General features: G+C 34.9%; 1 protein-coding gene across 2 annotated transcripts in view; it reads right to left on the bottom strand.

Annotated features, from left to right (window-relative positions):
• The window catches only part of UNC13C (unc-13 homolog C), a 690,142-nt gene that overhangs the window by 369,054 nt on the left and 301,712 nt on the right, over positions 1-19,376 (bottom strand). The gene's annotated exons all lie outside the window — the stretch shown is intronic.

Here is a 19,376-nt window from a genome sequence, read left to right as displayed (position 1 = left end):
CATCCCTGTGTGAAAGTTTCCTGGGAGCTTTTTGTTTGTTTCAAGCTCTAGCACCTGCAGCAAGTAGGTATTCAAAATTGTTTGCATAATAAATAAGAGAAACATCACAGCTAGGAGTAATCATGCTCTTCCTTTTTATTCCTCATTAGACATTACAAATATACTTGTTCGAATTAGTGGCATAATTATTGTAGCTGAAATTAAACTATTTGTTTGAAGAAACAAGGTCCACTTTGGATGTATGTTTGATATTTATTTGATATTTTAATAAAGAAATTATCTTCCCAAATCTGACTTTTATTTAAGTGGTGATATGTGTTCTTTCTAAAAGCTTAGCTGCCCACAGAACAAAGAGTTATACATCAATAATCTCTAAAGTCATTGGTTGTAATGAGGAACAAAAGATCATATAACTGTATAGGGACTTGAACAGTGTTGCTGTTGTTTGTGGTTTTCTTATTCTAGCTATACTATTCCAAGATCTGTGATTCACAGTATCAGTTAGACATTTTTTGTATTTCACTTTGAAGGTCAATATGTATTAGACATGATGGAATAATAAAACTAGCTTAGAAAAACACCTGTCTAGTTCAAATTCCATTTGCTAGTGAGCCACTCACTAGCAATACGACTTCGGGCAAGTTGCTCAGTTGCACTGAGCCTCTGTGCCCAGTGAATAAAACTGAAATATTGATAATTACTTTTAAGGTGATTAAATATTACATACACACACACATACACACGTATATATACACACACATATATATCACATAGAAATGTGCTAGGCACTTAGATTTTTAATTACAGGTAACTGGTTGCAACTAATTACATTATTCAAATGTATAAATATGTTCCACCTTAACAGCAATGGACATGTCAACACAGATACATAAAATAGAATACATTTTAATTTCCTAATTATAAAACCCAGGAGATTGATTAAATAACGTATTATATACTGGTACAATAAAATCATATTCAATTATTAAAAATTTATGTTTAGCAATATCTTTTACAATGTGGACATTTTTACAAGGGATCACTGACACAAAAACACTTATAATGTAGGGATTATAATTATTCTAATATTTAAATTTTATATTATTTTGTATATATGTTTATATTTGTGTGTATATATATGATTGGATATGTATGTAGTTGTATGTGGATTTGTATATATACCCGTATTGCTGAAGATATATATATAATTGATAGTGACAGGAGGGCAGCCAGATACCTAGGCAGATAGGGTTGGGCACCAGGTGAAACCCCTCCTTAAAGCTGAATACAGTTTAAAGCCTGAAAGTCAAGCTGCAAGTTAAATCCTTGAACTGGATTCCGAACTTGTCTTCCTGTTTGACATGCTTTCCTCTGATTGATCCCCACCCTTCGTCTATTTTATACATACCTGCCCTTTCCTAATTGGTTTTCTACACTTTCATGCCCACCTTTGAGTGAGGTCTTCACATTAACCTTTTTTACATACTCACAAACCAATCAGCATGCACACCCCATCCTGTGCCCATAAAGACCCCAGATTCAGTCGGTAGAGGGGAGACAGCCTGACTTTAAGGAAGAGACAACAAGACTCCAGGGAAGATGACCTGATCTTCCTGCCCTCTCTCCAGCTCCCCTCTCCACTGAGAGCTGTTTTCATCACTCAGTAGAATTCTCCACCTTCACCATCCTTCAGTTGTCCACATGACCTCATTCTTCTTGGACACCAGACAAGAGCTTGGGGCCCACTGAGTGCAGGTACGAAGAAAAGGCTGTGACACTGGCCCTTTGCACTTGTCAGCAGAGGGCAGCCACCCCACATGATGAGGCAAGGGGCCAACTGAGCTGCTAACACACCACCATCCAGGGACAACAAACGTAAAGAAGCACTGTAACACCCCCTCTGGGGTTTTGGGGTCGTGGGCACCCTCACTTGGGCAGTGCCATGTTCCCCTTGAAGTGACACACCTGGTCTGGCCACAGGCCCCACATGGAGCTTATGAGATTACAGCTCAGAGCAGCTGGCTATATCCCATGTTCACTCCCTCCCTCCTGCAAGACGTTGAGTGCAGTGGGACAAGTAGACAGGGCGCCCCTTCCACAAGTCTGGCGAAGGGGCTGAGAAATATCCTGCATCATAATTATACATATAGACATATTGATTTGATGATATATATGTATATGTATGTATACATGTGTTCATATATTTATGATTCTGTATATATCCCTATATATATGATCAGAGCTAGAGATAGCAAAATTTTTTACAGTGATTATCTAAAAGTCACTCATATTATGGAGATGTAGTTCAGAATATTGGTTAAGAATAAGGGCTCAAGTAACATGATTCATAATATCTAAAAGTAGAATCAACTCAAATACTACCAACTGGAGAAGAGACAAAATGTAGTGTACCCATACAATGGAATAGTATTCATTAATAAAAAGAAACCACCTACTGAGACATACCACAAATGAATGAAACCCAGAAACATTAGGCTAAATGAACAAACCCAGATGAACACTTAAAATGAATAAATTGTATCATATGTATATTATACCATAGTAAAACTTAACAAGAAAAAAATAAAAAATAAAAATAAATGTTCACTTTTGGTTCTACCATTTGTTGACTATTGTATTACTTAATCCCTTTGCCTTGGTTTTGTCTTCTGTTTAATGGTGATAATAATGATACTTGTAACACTGTTGTAAGAATTAAATGGATTATTGTGTATATGTGTATCATTTAGAATAGCACTTTGGAGTATATAGATACATAGACAATACTTGTAAGTTCTTTGGAATGGACGCATGCATTATTTTCAACTTCATATTTGACTGAGAGTTGGTGGCTTTAATTTCTCCCACTGTTGCATTCTGTAAATTACCAGAAAACTATAAAAGCAGTTAAGGAATAGAAGAGCTAACAGGCAAATGACCAGCATACCACATGCCAAACCCATACAGAAAATGCCATGAAAACATACATACAACTACATATTTAGCTTTAAGTATATATTTGGTTCTCTCTCTCAGTCGTTTCAGTATTTCTTTGTCCTTCTCTGAAAAGTCTTAGCATGTGTGTCTTGATAATAAATCTTAAACACAAAGCACTTTTCTGGAGTGTATGATCCAATTTTCTTATTTCAGAAAAGGAAACCTCTGTATGAATACTAACAAACATTTTGCACTACTAACAATGAGTGAATTGGAAAGAAAACTGTGGATGTAAAAGTTTTGGAAAAGTAATAGCACTTTATAAACTATTATAATGATTTTTATGCTTATATAGTCACTCTGTTTAAGTAAATGGAAAATTTAAAGACTTTTAAAAATATTGAGTGTTGGCCGGGCATGCTGGTTTATTCCTGTAATCCCAGCACTTTAGGAGGCCGAGGCAGGCAGATCACTTGAGATCGGGAGTTTGAGACCAGCCTGGCCAACATGGCAAATTCTCGTCTCTACTAAACATACAAAAATTCCCTTGGCATTGTGGCACGTGCCTGTAATCTCGGTTACTCAGGAGGCTGAGGCGGGAAAATTGCTTGAGCCCCAGAGGCAGAGGTTCCCATGAGCAGAAATTGCGCCACTGCACTCCAACCTGGGCCACAGAGTGAGACTCTGTCACAATTTTTTTTTTAAAGTATATATATACACACACACACACACACATACACGTATATATGTACATGCATGTATATACATATGTATATATGTATACATATATATGGAGAGAGAGCAAGAGAGAGAGAGAATGTGTTTTTCAGAAAGATGGAACTCTCCTCTACCAATTTCCATCTGCAGTGAGCACAGTTCTTATTGTGATAAGTGTATCCAGTTCGTTACTTGACTTACTGAATGTTATTGTCAATATTTTAATAGAAAGTTATTATTTAGTATTAGTATTTGCCTTTAAAAAGTTTGATGTATTGTTATCAAAGTAGATACATGTATCTACTGTGAATTTTGACAAATACGGGATCTTATTGTACATATCATTTACCCCTTTAACTTAACACATTGGGTACATCGTGACACATCATTCTTTTTAATAACTATATTGTAATTCATTACATTACTGTGTCCTAATTTATTGAATTATTCCCCTGTGTACAGTAGATGGACATTTAAGTAGTTTCCATTTGTTTACTGTTACAAAAATTACTACACAGAATCACAGAACTCCTTGTATGTTTATAAACTTGTGAAAATATGTTAGTCAAATTATTAAAAGTAGCTTGGCTAGATTTAAAGTTGTGCATATTATATGCATATCTGTATACACACACATTACTAAAATATTATCCAGAAACATGTATGTGCTTACCCTTCTATCTGCTTCTCTATACTCTCATTAACACTAAGAATTTTTACCTTTTAATATTTGCTGATGAGATCATTGAAAACCTATCTTTTTATATTATATTGATTTTTAGGGAGCACATCCATCCTACAGTAAACAAAATACATATATAAATATTCATGCAATACTTTTCTTTTTTTCCTTACCAGCCTATCTGAACAGAAAAAGATTCTAATGAAAAGCTTCACATTCCCACATCTAAAAGGCCTCTAAAGAGATAATAAACATTTCTTGCCAGAGAAAAAGAGTTAAACAAAATAAATAGCCAGAGTTTATTTCTGGCAAGAAAACAGGATCAGTCGGCATTCATTTCTGTAGACACCTGGCATCCTTTCTCTTAGTTATTTCCCCACCTTCCTTGCTAGAAAAGAAGAGCTGCCATTCTTTCAAGAAACTTTGAGGCAATGATGGAAATGCCAGTAACAAGTGGCGGTTCCGTCAGTTTCCCAAACAGACTTTATCTGAACACCAAACTTGATTCAGGAGAGTCAATCACAAAAGTAAACACTGTCAACTAATATCCCTCTATTCCCAAATATCAGCAATACAACAGCACAGTACAGGCTTATACAAAGAAGATTGTACTAATCACTAAGGAATTGCTGGAGAAATGTTAGGAAATCTCACATTCCAATTAACTTTTCCACTTAAGTCTAAGCTTCAACCAATTATCTCGAATGGAGCAAATGTTCTTAAGAATTCACAAATAGTAATGTTGGTTATACCTCAGTCCTCTCTGGGCTCTTTTGCTAGATGTGAAAAAATGCAAAGAGATGGAATTTTTGAAGGTGCCAAGTCACTGCACAAATACTACAAAACACTTGGCAACACCTGTCATATTCTGGCACTGGCACCCATCTGTCTGCAGCATTGCTCTTTATCATTAAAATGCCAACTTAAGCGCCATAAGAACTCAAGTTGAATAAATATGTTAGGAATAGCTGAATGAAAATTTTATCAGACACCTGTTTGAATGTATTTAATATTTCCAAAAGTTTGTGTAATAAAAGATAAAACAACCTGATTTGATCAAATAGAAGCATAGCTTATGTTTTAAAAAGTATAACAAATACTATGCTGTAGATGATAAAGAGGTAAGACTGATGATTCAGATAGAAATCATTCTAATGAAAGTGATTACTTTAGGTTGAACCATATAATATTTACATTTTTGTAGGTCAAAAGGTTCAAATGTCAACAATTTCACGTGGTTCGACTGTGTAATGACCAGTTCTGCATGATGAAGTCTTGACTGTGTCCTAACTGACAATCCAGTATGTACTTTGCAAGTATAAGAAAGTCTATTATATTAAAAAAATAACTAGGGCATTCACGAAACCTAGTATGACTATTAATCAAGATACTGAAGAGATCAGTGTGGGGGAGATGGAGAGAAGAACAGTATTGTACAGCTTAACAACAAAGTTGAGGAAGCCCTGGAGATCATCCAGATATACTAAATTTGATTCATTTGAGAACAGCATTGATCCTAGAGGGGATCATTTAGACATTAGTGAATGCTTTTCCAGAAATTCAGTCACTCCTCAGGGAACTTCCCAATTCCTCTCTCGCCAAATGGGGGATTAATTTTGTCTACTCAAAGAAATCTAAAGCTTTCAAGCTCACATGAGAACATTATCCTGACATGTGACTCTAAAGTAGGGGCAGTAAAGAAACTTCTGGCTAAGAATTGTCTTGGAGTTCTAAAATCACAAGATCCATACTCATAAGTAGTGGTTGATAAAGAAAAAGGATAAGATTTCTAAAAAGTGGTGAAAACAGAGTTGGGTGCCAATTTTTAAAAAGGTACAGCAAAAGCTAGGCAAAATATAAGTCTCAGGTCAGGATAGAGTGGCCAAAGATGATAAGGAAAGTTAGGTCAGCAGAGGGCATTGACATAAGAGTTATTTTTGAGTTGCATGCCACGCTGATCCCTTTTCCATAAACAGAAAGTCGTCTAAGGGGATTGTTTCTCTCTGATTGTGCACTGGCTACAACCTGTACCTAAAGTACTCTAACTGTAGAGTAGCCTCCAAAATCTGAGATCGCCTAGAGTGCCAGTTCATAAATTTATCAGCTACTTAATTTCCCCCAACTGTATCATTTTTTCTACATTACTCTCATATTACAAAATAGATTGGGTTCAAATCATCCAGTTTCATCTCAATCCTTGTGACTGAATATACAATTGAAAAATAAAACTGAATGATTTGTTTTAATTCCTCCTTGGAACAAAGCAAGGAATAATTGCTTAAAATTAAATATTTATTAAAGCATGACTTAAACCATTTTAAATATGGCCCTTGTACCAGCAATATTAAAAAGATAAAGTTAATGTCTCCTTTATGATGAAATTTTTCCAGCACACGTACTTAATTATCTGCCAAGAGTAGAGTTTTATAAAGTAATAAACCTATGATGCCAGAGGGTGCCTTAGACATCATCTTGCAGTGAAAAGTCATGCCAAATGTTCCCCAGGAGTTAGTGGCAGGTTTCCATCTTGTGTTTTCTTAACCTTATACGTTGTTCTGTAAGGACGGGGTGAAAAAAGATGACATGGATCTAATCATAGTAAAAGCTCAGAAGGTTACTTCCTACTTCTTATTTTAGTGCTTTAACTAAGTCAAAAGAAGTGCTATCCATTTTATTGTCCCCCCAAGTCCAACTCTAGTCAAAATCAGCTTCAAAGTTTACCGGGTAGAGACATAACTGAAAGAAAATAACAAACATATCATGAAGACTAAAGGCCTTCTTAACATTTCATCAGGCAGGAAAACATTGTGGAGATGCTAATAAAACTGTCAACATTTGAGTTCATATCATAATGTTTGGGTATCATGCACAGAAAAGAAAGGAATGTCTTTGGAATTACTTGGAAGAAAATGTCATTGAAAACAGGAGAAATAAGAGTGAAGCAATAGTGTGAATAAATTTTTTAAATCAATGATAAAAGTTTATAGAAGATGGTTTCATTGATAAAAAAATCAATTATAGAAATTATTATTTGAAAAAAATTATTAAACAGATTTTTATGCTACTTTATACCCAAAATTATTTTAGGAGGTTCCCATCCTTAAGTAACTCAAAACTTAGGTGAGGAAAATTACACTAACATATATAAAATACATAAAAATTTGGAAGGACTGTATCAAAAATGATCTCAAATGTCATAAGACTAATGGGGAAAAATGTTAAATGCAAGTAGATGTGCCTGAAATCGCACATTCTTTTAATTTTGAACTTATATAGAACTCAGTGAGTAAGGTCTAAAAAAATTCACAACAGTATTACACCCTAATTAGCCCATCAAGGAACTTGGGGTTCTGGTTATACTATCTGTAATTTCATAAAAGTCTGAGACATTTTTCTCAGCCATAAATGTAAGGATGTAAATGCACATGATACAGTATCATGTGTTAAACACTGTAAACCATTAATGCCAGACCACAAACGATGGAAGTGGTCGGGGTCACTGATATTACTGTGTGGTCATCATGGTCATCATCACGGTCATCATCATACTAGAAGCAGCAATTTTATATCATCTTGAATTTGTGGGGTGTGAATAATTAGTGGAATACTGACTCTGACAGCACAGTGAATGAATTATTTTTGTCAGAGTTTTTTTTTCAACTGTTTATTGGGGTATAATTGAAATACAATTAACTGCACACATTTGAAACGTACAATATTTTAAGTCTTGGCATATGCATTCACCCACGGAATCATCACCATGATTAACATAATTAAAGTTGTATTTCAAAAGTTTCTCCAAAAGTTTCTTTGAGCTTCTTTGTAATCAGTTCCTCTCATCCTTTCCTTTCCTTACTCCCCAGGAAAACACTGATCTGATTTCTTACATTGGAAATTAGTCTGCACTTTGTATTTTCTATAATTTTATATAAATGAAATTATACTGTAAGAACTCCTGTCTGAATTCTGTCACTCACCATAATTATTCTGAGACTTACCCATGATATTGTGTATACCTACAGCTCATTCCTTTCACTATTAACTAGTATTTCAGTCTCTGGATTTACGACAGCTTGTATATCTATTGTAATCACCTATTGGTGAAGACTTGGGGTTGTTTTCAGTTTTAAGTTATTACAAAAAAGCAGCTATGAATATCTGTACACAAGTCTTCATATGGACACATGTTTTCTTTTCAATGAACGAATGAATTCTTTTCCCAAGTGGTTTACCATTTTATATTCCCACCAGCAGTAGAGTTCCAGTTCTACCACATTCTCACCAACACTGAGTGACAACAGGATAAAGGTATACAGGAGACAACTAGATGTGTATCATTATAACTTTCTCATATTGTATTTGAAGTAGTATTAATATTATGTTACTGGTAGGCTGTTATAACTTAAAGATATATACATAATAAAATCTAAAGCAATCACTAAAATAACAAAATAATGAGATACAAATAACCCAACAAAGTATATTATACACAGTTATAAAAAATATTCAAGAGGTCCAAAAAAGGCAGAAAAAAATAATACTAGGGGACAAAGAATATACCGTTATACTAAGTATGGAGTGATTTTCACATAGTTTTACTTGGAATTTCCCTAATAATGACATTGAGCATATTTTCATGTGTTTATTTGCTATCAACACAAATCTCCCGTGTGTACTTTAAAATGATATGTATTCTGTTCTTGTTGGGCAAAGTGTTCTAAGTAGCATAACTACAAGTAGTATAACTATTTGTATCTTTATTTAAAGTGTATTTCTTACAGGCAGGATATGCTTGCATGTTGCTTTTTTACTCAATCTGACAGTCTCTGCCTTTTACTTGGGGCATTTAGATGTTTTTTATGTAATGTGATCATTGGCATATTTAAGTTTTAGTCTATCATCTTGCTATTTGCTTTCTGTTTCCCCCCATTTGTTTATTTTACCCCCTTTATAGGATTTATCATTTTTGATATTAAAATTTGTCTACTTTTGACTTTTAAACCATAACATTTTTTGTTTTCTCTTTTTAGTGGCTGCTTTAGAGTTTATAGTACACACCTTTAAGTGAATATTTATGTGATAATAGAGGATGTAGGCATGAGTTGTGTTTCTTTCATTTTGCTTGTTGGGATGGATTATTTAGCAAAAATCTATCGGTCTCCCAAAGCCCTGGCTTTCTCATATGTAAAATGATAACAACAATCATAATGACAATGATTACATTGTGAAGTATTATACATATGATAAGATTTGAGATACAGTAAATGACCACACAAATATCCATGCCTATAATTATGATATTTGCAGTGATTTGGGTTTTGTTTTAGATATTTCTTCCTTGCCATTAATATTTCTTCAACACATTGCTTACCTATTTAAAACTTCTTTTGTCCAGCCTTCAAATACTACCTTGGTTTAAACATCTTTTACTTGGAGTCAAATATCTATCCTATTGTTAAGTTGGCAGCACCAGGCAGAACTGGCCGCTTCTCCCCCAACCTCCCTAGGACTGGCTCCTCCTACTGACGATGTTAGCCTTAGCATCATCTCCACTCCAATTGTAATTAAAGCTCTGGGGCAAAAAAATCAAGTGTTTTTCATATTTACCTCAGTGCCTGTAACACTGTGGAGAGTACCTCATACTTAAATACATGTTCAATGAATTATTTCTCTACAGCGTGTTGGGTCTGACACTAACAAAAAATGCTCAGAAAGCTGAATTTTACACCATATGGACCTGGGTCAACAGGGATCTGCAGACTCCCAGTTTGGCCAGGGACAGTACCAGCATATCGATCTTTTTCTGCTTTCAAAATAGGTGGTCTACGCAAGGGATATATCCAAGAAGTGAAGGAATGAACCAAGTAAAGATAGATTGGCATTTTAGTTTTGGAATCTTGAAAATGCTGCTAGATCAGTTGGTTGTAGTGTAATACTAGATGTATTCCACTCAGGGGAAATTGCTTCAACCCACAAATGAGTGACTAGCATGCCCCATTAAGACCTCCCTGGTCTCCGTTCCACACATAAAACATACAAGTGATAGTTTTAAGATGTTCCGATCATTGATAGACCAATAACCAGGACTTGTCTGGTGCTTTGTAAAGATGAACTGAGCTAATTATTGAAAAACCCAAAGGGGTTTCCAGCAGCAAACTGAGTGCTAGAGTTGGGAAACACATGACCAAGGCTATTATATACCATGGGGAAGTGAAAAACAAGAAAATCTATTGAGTAGTGATCAAGAATCAGATCAGTGTGCAGAGAAGAGAGGAAGGGGAAAAGTGGGGAAAGGAGGGAGATAGGGACTCAGTGGAAAGGAGAGTGTGTGTGTGCAAATGGAAAGAGGGAAAAACACATGCAGGTGAACTCTCAGAGAAGAAGAGAGGAATAAACAAGCATAATCATTTCTGCCCTTGGGACAATTTGTTTGACTTTTCCTGGTTTCTGCAAGGGCTTTCTGTTCTCATATATTAAAATTTGTCCTCACCTAATCCGTTTTCCATGTACTAGTTTAATTGTAGAGGGTTTTCTTTCCTCTGACTGAGAAGGATTCCTGCAGAACAGTCCTTTTTACCCCAAAGACTGCTATTTGTACCCCAACTGCTCCCTAAAGATTTGGGGGATTTTATTTAAATTCTGTTTGGTTCTCAATTTAAAACGAAGTCAAGTTCATAGCACCTTGCATCTCTACCTATGCAATATCACAGTGATAGCTCTAAAAATGCATCTTGATTTGATATTTTCTAGTTTACTGTGAATTAATTCTCTTTGGTGACCCTAAGTTCATATTTTATGGCATTCAATTTAGATCTCTCCATAACTCCTTCCGCTATTTATTATAAAACCCTTAGATTCTAGTGAGAAGCCGTGATAATGTAAATTCTGTTATGTTGGCTTTGCTGTATGTGGATAGGTAATGGTTCAATCTCATTTAGTAAGTGAACAGCAGAGTTGGTTATTATTTCCTTACTGCTAGACATAATCACAATGTAGGCAATGATTAGTCAAAAAAAGATAGATAGGTAGGTAGATACATAGATAGATAGATAGACAGATGATAGATAGATAGATAGATAGATAGATAGATAGACAGACAGATAAATTCTAATCCCATAAAGATTGACTAAACTCCTTGCTTTAGAAACTGTGGAAACATCTTCTATGACAAATGACTTACTGATGTTGATACCGTCACTGTCAAATGGCTCAGGCAACTGAGGAAATACTCCCTTCCCACATAGCCTAGGAAAAGACTGCTGGTAATCTAGGCAAGAAATCAGATTCATGATTATGTTCAGGCTGTCATTTTAAAATATTAGTCTGCTGTGCTATCAAAATATTTTTAAGTATGGTATTAAATAAATTATCTTTTATAGAGTTTAGTTTATGCTTAATTCATACTCAGCCCCGGCTGAGCAGCACATGGCATAGCGGAGAGCCATGGGCCTGAGGCACTCTGTGCACCATATCTGGGTAGCTAGGAATTGAATGTGGCTGCCATATACTTCAAAAAGTCCAAAACTATCATGTCTCTAAACAACAGCATTTTAAGTTAAGTATTACTGTCTCTCAAGATGGGGAATAACTTTTAGCACATTTCTCATCGTGATACAGAGATTCAAAGAGGTTAAGGATTGGTCAAGAAACATGTTAGACCCAGAATAGTTCTGGAATTCAGGTTTATAATCTTGTTGGCCAGATAGCTTTTGGTATAACATGGAATCACTCTTGAAGTCAATACTTTCCATGATACTTAACTACAGTGCTTTACATATAAGGGTCACTCAGGAAATCAGGTGGAATTAAATGGATACTCCAAAAAGCAAGTGGAGCTGATTGTCCAGTCAGTTACATAAGTAGAACATTTAACTACCATTCCCATGCCTATTCAATGCTACTATAAATAAGGACACATTTGCACTCCTATCACAGGTATTTTGTTGACCAGACTTTCATTAACATAATTCTTTACTCCAATGGTTAATATTGATTAAAAACAGATTAAGTAACACATATCTACTATCACCTTTATGACCTATCTCAACTCTTGTAGTGAGTCAGCATGAAATTTGTTTTTATTTCAGAAGTCTGCAAAAAGGAGGCACCAAGACCTCAACTACAGTGTCCTCAGAAAACAACATCAACATATGCACAAAACATCAGTCTCCCAACTCTCAAATTTCTTATTCAAACTGGCAAACCATACTGGCATTTTCTCTATGTAACTCACTGAGAGAGACTTACTTGTCTTCCTCCTGAGGGAATAGTTTATGATGAGCATAAGACATTTCATTAACAGTAGCAAAGGAAAGTGAAATTGAATGTCGTCATTAATCATGAAATGATCAACTATAGAATTTCGGATCAAAGAACAAAGATAACCAGCACCTTAGATTTATATGATACTTTATCATTTTCAAAGCGCTTTCATATGTGTTATCTTAATTAATCTTCACGTGATATTTTAGGAATTAAACATTTGTTTACAACCCCTTGTAACTCAGATTTCTATAAGGGCTTAATTGGTCATGCCTCTGTTCTCTCCAAATGCTGTCAAGAGTGCCCCATTCTGAAATCACACAACATCCATAGTATTTGAAAGATTATAAATTGAAACGCTTTGTTTTAAAGTAAGAGAAATAAAGTTAAAATGGAAATTATTTAGCATTAAAATCTCTAGAGGACATTAAAGTGCAATTAATGGGGGGATAATGAAGGCCAAATTCCAAAGTTGAAAGACTATTTCAACTACATTTTCATTTTACCAGTTTTGTGATTGCTTGCCTTGATTAGGTCTGCAGCACTTTTTCAAGTAAAGCGTTTGGATGTAGGGGGAAAAAAAAATCACACTTCCTAATCTCTACTTGTATCTTATTTGTGGTTTCACAACAGGGCGCTACTCTGTAGTGTGGAATGTACTACAGCCCATCTGAGCTTTGATTTTCTCATCAGCGAAGTGAAGAATTTGGACAAAACTATCTCTCGGATTCGTTTCCCAGTCTCAGTTCTCTGATTCTTATTTTAGGAGAACTGTTTTTTTTTTTTTTTTCTTTTTACAGCAACCTATTCATTGGTTCTCCCTTGCCATCACTATTCAAGGTGGAACTTTTTTGGCATGAGAATATTACTGTCATATTTAGTGTAAAGACCTGAAGCTCAGCACAAATATATAATCATGTTATTAATTCTAATAATAATACAGCTATCATTTTTAATACTTAACAAGTTCTATGAAATTTATGTATGGTATCTATCTCAAAAAACATAACAATTCTGTGAGGTATGTATTATTATCCCTATTTTTCATATTAGACAAGCTAAAGCTCAGAAGTTAAAGTCACACTATTAATAAAACATTCTATTTTCAGAATGTCAGTATACATTTTTTCCACCCCGGTTCACAGGGCAGAACTGTCAGGGTAGGGGGAGGCATGGATGAGTTCATCTGTGACGTGTATACATTTTTCAGAGTCTGAACACGAATTCACTGTGAACTCATTTCTTTCTGCAAAAGAGAACTGTTTATAAAGAAAAGGTAACTTTGCAATTCTCATGCCATTTTTATGATAAATTGAAACATGCACTGGTAACTTCAAAACAGTATTTCTGGAGTCAGTGATATAGAACCTGTATAATAAGAATAAAATCTCAGAATGCAGGAAACCGATGGCAGAAAGAATTAATGTTAAAAAAGTTGGCATTTATCTTTGATATTCTAAAAGGAGACAAATAGAAAAGAATTACAAGTGTAACTTCACTTAAAGTTAATAAATATTTTATCAGTAAAGTGGAAAATACTGTGAAAAATTATGTACTTATATATAGTTCATGCATGGCCAGGTACAGTGTTAAATTTGAATTTCTTCTTTGAAATAATGTTGTTAAAAATATATATATATATATATATATTGTTATTGCCAGTACAGACGGTGCCTCCTATCAAAAGGCAAAAAGGCACACAACATGGAAAATTATATGAAAACTGCCAATAATAATACAGATAGTTCACAGTTTAATAGTCCATTCCAGTGTGTACTTCTGTGTACTTTCCCCATGAACTATGATGCTTTTTAGCCAGTCTGATGGGAACAAGCACTAGCCCTGGTCTGGATGAGCACTGCAAACTGTCACATCAAGTACTTGGGTGGTCCTAGGTAGTTTTCTCACATGCATCATTATTTAGCTGTACTTATCATTACTCAGTTGATTTATCAAGGAAGACCCTTTGAAGGATTAAAAAAATACAATAAATATTTCTGTTTTATTTTACTGATTACAACTCAATCAATATTTCTAGAAATTTTATTCTCTTTGACATGCCCCATGTTGACTCTCATACTGTTTTATTTTGGTTTTTTGCTTGTCAATCAAATTCAGGTTTCCAGACTTTCTATTCTAGTCAAGAGGGATTAACATGGACCAGAGATATCCTTCCACATAAAAAAAATCAAGCAGTGAACAAAATACATCAAACAATGGTTTTCAATATAATGGAGATATGTCAGTGATGAACAGTGATTCCCTGAGAGAGAGAGAGAGAGAGAGAGAGAGAGAGAGAGAGAGAGAGAAAGAGAGAGAGAGAGAAAGAAAGAAAGAAAGAAAGAAAGAAATAAGGAAAGAAAGAAAGAAAGAAAGAAAGAAAGAAAGAAAGAAAGAAAGAAAGAAAGAAAGAAAGAAAGAAAGAAAGAAAGAGAGAGAGAGAAAGAAAAGAAAAGAAAAGAAAAGAAAAGAAAAGAAAAGAAAAAAGAGCCTTGTGATTACTTCGGCTTATTGCCTTGAGGGAGTTTTCCAATCATTGTGCAAGGAATAGAAACTAAGGTAGAGTCCATTAGACTCTTTCAGTTAAAAGACAGAATTGAAAGTTGGGGAAGACCAAGGCAGCTAGAGGTCACAGGGCATAATATAAAAAAAGAGAGCTGAACAGAAGGAAGGTTTCAGCAATCTTTACAAGGGTTCCCTTGAGAAATGAGTTGAGTAATGATAAGTGAATGCACATAAAGAAACTGCCCAAGGCCACATTAAGATTTAAAAGTTTAGATGCAATAATGCCCAACACAGAGCCAGTTTTAGAAATCATACTAATTTCTACTGGGCAGAAGATAAAACCTCCTAATTCATGAGTTAGTAGGAAGAGTATGCTGAAGAGACTTGCCTTCATCATGGGGAATAATTAGCCTGAAATTGAACACTATTTCACTCCCCTTTAACACATTTGAAAAGCAAGATCCAAAGAACAAAAAATATTTCCATGTAACTTAACTATGTCCAGAACAAAGCTCAGTAATACCTATAGGATGCTACAATATCCAGCAAGCAACAAAGTAACATTTACAATGTCTACAATTCAAGCTAAAATTGCCAGGCAAACAAAGTAGCAGAAAAATATAATGCATAATGAGGAGAAAAATCCATCAATCAAAACTGACCAAGAGTGGACATAGATGTTAGAATTGGTAGGCAAGGACATCAAAAGAGTTATCATAAGTATTGCATGTTTTCAAAAATTTAAGCTGAGGCATGGAAGATGCAAAGACCCAGTTAGGATTTCCTAGGATGGAAGAGAAAATGCCTAATATGAAAAATACAGTGGCTTAGATTTTAGCAGATTAGACATTATGGAAGAAAAGCTTAGTGAATTTAAACACACACAATGGAAGTAATCCAAAGTGAAATACAGAAGAAATAAAAATAAGAAAAAAAGAAATTAAGAAAAGTTGGGGGGTGGGAGGCAAGTGGAGGGACAGCATTAGGACAAATACCTAATGCCTGCGGGGCTTAAAACCTAGATGATGGGTTGATAGGTGAAGCAAACCACCATGGCACATGTATACCTGTGTAACAAACCTGCACTTTCTGCACATGTATCCCAGAACTTAAAGTAAAATTTAAAAAGAAAGAAAGAAAGAAAAGTCCTCAGAGTGTCAAGCAGCTGTGGGGCAACTTCAGGAGGCCTCAGTAGAGCCTCCAAACAGACAGCAGAATGCATATTTAGAGAAATAATGACCAAATCTTTCCAAATTTGAAAGAAAACTGTAGACCCACAGTCCCAAATAGCTAAACAAACCCTAAACACTAGAAAAAGGAAGACTATGACACCATGTCAAATCATAAACCAATTGTACAAATGAGTAGAAAACTATTTGAACAGCAGTTGGGGGAGTAGGGGAGATATGTTATACACTGAGAAGCAAAATAAGGACAACTGCAGATTTGTTATTGAAAGCACAAAGACAATGAAGCAAAAAAATTTAAAATGACAATCAGAATCATATGATCATCTCAACAGATACAGAAATAGAATGTAACAAAATGCGACATCTATTTCTGGTCAAAACGCTCAGTTCACTGAGAATAGAAAATCACTTTTTAATTGGATAAATGGCATCTACAATAAAGCTACAGCTAATCTCATAGTTAATCAAGAAATGAAGTTTTCCACTTAAGATTGGGAATGAAACTAAGATGTCTGCTCTTACCTCTTTCATTCGGCATTATACTGGAAATCTTAGCCAGTGCTTTAAAGCAACCAAAATTCCATCAGGGTTTTTTTGTTTTGTTTTGTTTTGTAAAAAAATGATGAATAGATTCCTAAATTAATATCAAATAATTGATAGGTAACCAAATAGCCAAAATAAAGTTGAAAAAATAAGAAGGTTGGTAGACTAATTCTACCCAATTTTCAGACTTATTATAAAGCCACAATGATCAAGACTGTGTGTTATTAGAAAACAGATAAATAGATCAACGAAACAGAATGACATGGTCGGATGCAGTGGCTCATGCTTGTAAGCCCAGCACTTTGGGAGGCTGAGGCAGAGAGATCACTTAAGGTCAGGAGTTCGAGACCAGCCTAGCCAACATGGTGAAACCCTGTCTCTACTAAAAATACAAAAAATTAGCTGGGCATGGTGGTGCGTGCCTGTAATTCCAGTTACTCCAGAGGCTGAGGCCAAAGAAATGTTTGAACCGGGAGGTGGAGGTTGCAGTGAGCCAAGATTGTGCCACTGCACTCCAGCTGGGGCAAAAGAGCGAGGCTCTGTCTCAAAACAACAACAACAACAACAATAATTAGAATGATGTTCAGAAATACAGACACATATATATGGAGAGCTGAATTTTATCAAATATGTAAAAGCAATTTAGTAGAGAAAAATAGTGCTTTCAAAAATGTCACAGAAACAAGTTTATGTGCATATGCAAAAAAAATGAACTTAAGTCTACCACTTATACCATACTCAAAAATTACCTCAAAATGTATCATAAGCCTAAATGTAAAACCCGAAACCATAAAAGCTATACAAATACAAAATACAAAAGCAATACCAAATGGACAAAATATTTGAACAGACACTTAACCAAAGCAGATACATAGCACATAAGCATATGATAACATGCTCAAAATTATTAGTCCTTAGAGAAATGCAAAATACAACCACTATAACACTACACATGGATCAGAATGGCTAAAATGTCAAAAACTGGCCTTACCAAGTACAGATACCCCTCAACTTACAATGGGGTTACGTCATGATAAACCCATAAGACAAAACTATCATAAGTTGAAAATGCACTAAACATGGGCAATATAGCAGATGGTCCCCGGCTTATGTTGGTTTAATTTAGGATTTATAAACTTTATAATGGTGCATAATTAATAGGCATTTAATAGAAACCATAACCCAATTATAGATCCTAAGAAATGCCTCAGCTTACAATAGGATTACATCGTGATGAACATATCTTAAAGTAAAAAAATCATTATGTCAAACTATCATAAGTCGAGGACCATTTCTATTGGAAGGATAGGTTTGATCTAGAACTCTCAGACATTTGTAGTGGAAGGATAAAATGGTAAAGTCATCTGGAAAAAAATCTCAAATATTAAACATATTCCTAATATGTGATCCAACTATTCATTCCACTCCTAGGTACTTATTCAAGAGAAATAAAAACATATGTTCACACAAATATTTATATACAAATGTCAGTTTTAGAATAAGTCATTCATTTAAAATATGGGTCACTTTGTTGTCATTAACCAAAAACTGGAAACAAACCAAAATATCCATCAAGAGGTGAAGGGTCAAATAAACTGCGATATATTAATAAAATGAAATGCTACCAAGCAATAAAAATAAACTACTGATACACCCTACAACTTGGATGGATCTCAAAATAATTATGTTGAATGACTAGAACCACACAAAGCATTACATGCCATATTGTTCTAGTTACAGAAAATTCTAGAAAACGCAAAATGAAAAGTATCCTATAGCATCAGAAAGCAAACCAGTGACTGCCTTGGCACACGGGAAGTCAGAAGGGACGACTTTCATGAGGCATAAAGAATATTTTGGGGCACTGATGGATATGTTCATTATCTTGTCTGTAGTGATGATTTCCCAGGAGGTACATATATGTCAAAACTTAACAAATTGTACACTTTAAATGTGTAGATTTTATGTTATGTCAATTATACCTCAATAAAACTGTTTCTAAGCTTTCAGATATCCAGCTTCCTGAAAAAAATGGAAGCTCTAGCTGCATCGCATCTCCATGATCGCATGGCAACAGAAGCCGTTTCTTTCCTGGGAATCACCTGTTTTCCAGTTTGCCATAGTCTTCATCCCTCCCCTTTGTTGTTCCTTTCCTGCTTTATTTATTTACTTGACTCCAACATGAAATTCAATTTTAACTTCCAATTGATTTATTGTCTTCTATTTTAACACATAAAAGGGTATTAGTCTCTCCCAGAAGTCTGAAGGGAGAAATCCTCCAAATCCCTTAATTCATTCTATAGTACCTTCTGTTATTTGGTTCCAACTGATTTTCCAAACCTATTTCTTAAGACTTCCTTCATCAGGCCATATATTCAAGAAACTCTACTTCTTGCACAATATTGCCCACATTCCCAACTAAGCTATATGTTTGGTGTGTATTTACTTACCATGGTAATGAGATTCCTGTTTAAAGCATTTGCAAAGAGAGAACTCAAGAAAAAAGACTGTCTTTAACTCACGTAGGAATTTTTATTTCT

The sequence above is a fragment of the Theropithecus gelada genome, chromosome 7a (genome assembly GCF_003255815.1).
Source record: "Theropithecus gelada isolate Dixy chromosome 7a, Tgel_1.0, whole genome shotgun sequence".
Classification (NCBI taxonomy): Eukaryota; Metazoa; Chordata; class Mammalia; order Primates; family Cercopithecidae; genus Theropithecus; species Theropithecus gelada.
This window is presented reverse-complemented; position numbering and strand designations above follow the sequence as displayed.